The following is a 409-nucleotide window of genomic DNA, read 5'->3' as shown; positions in this document are numbered from 1 at the left end:
AATCCTGACATCAAACATTGGTCTCGAACACAGCATCATCCGATTGCTACAAGTTGTTTGAGAAGGAGAAAGCAAGTCTCAAGATGGAATTGGCTAACATCCCTAGTAGAGTATGCTTGACTACAGATCTTTGGAGGTCTCCCGTTATGTTTGACAGCTCATTACATTGATAGCGATTGGAAGCTACAAAACAAGATATTGTCGTTTTCAGCTTTTCCACCTCCACATACTGGATATGCTATAGCGATGAAGCTTATCGAGCTACTCAGAGAATGGGGATTAGAGAAAAAGGTTTTCTCTCTTACAGTCGACAATGCTACTGCGAATGATAGTATGCAAACCATCTTGAAGAAAAATCTACAAAGGGATTGTTGTGTAATGGAGAATTTTTTCATGTGAGATGTTCTGC

The sequence above is a fragment of the Capsella rubella genome, unplaced genomic scaffold (assembly GCF_000375325.1).
Source record: "Capsella rubella cultivar Monte Gargano unplaced genomic scaffold, Caprub1_0 scaffold_35, whole genome shotgun sequence".
Lineage (NCBI taxonomy): Eukaryota > Viridiplantae > Streptophyta > Magnoliopsida > Brassicales > Brassicaceae > Capsella > Capsella rubella.
This window is presented reverse-complemented; position numbering follows the sequence as displayed.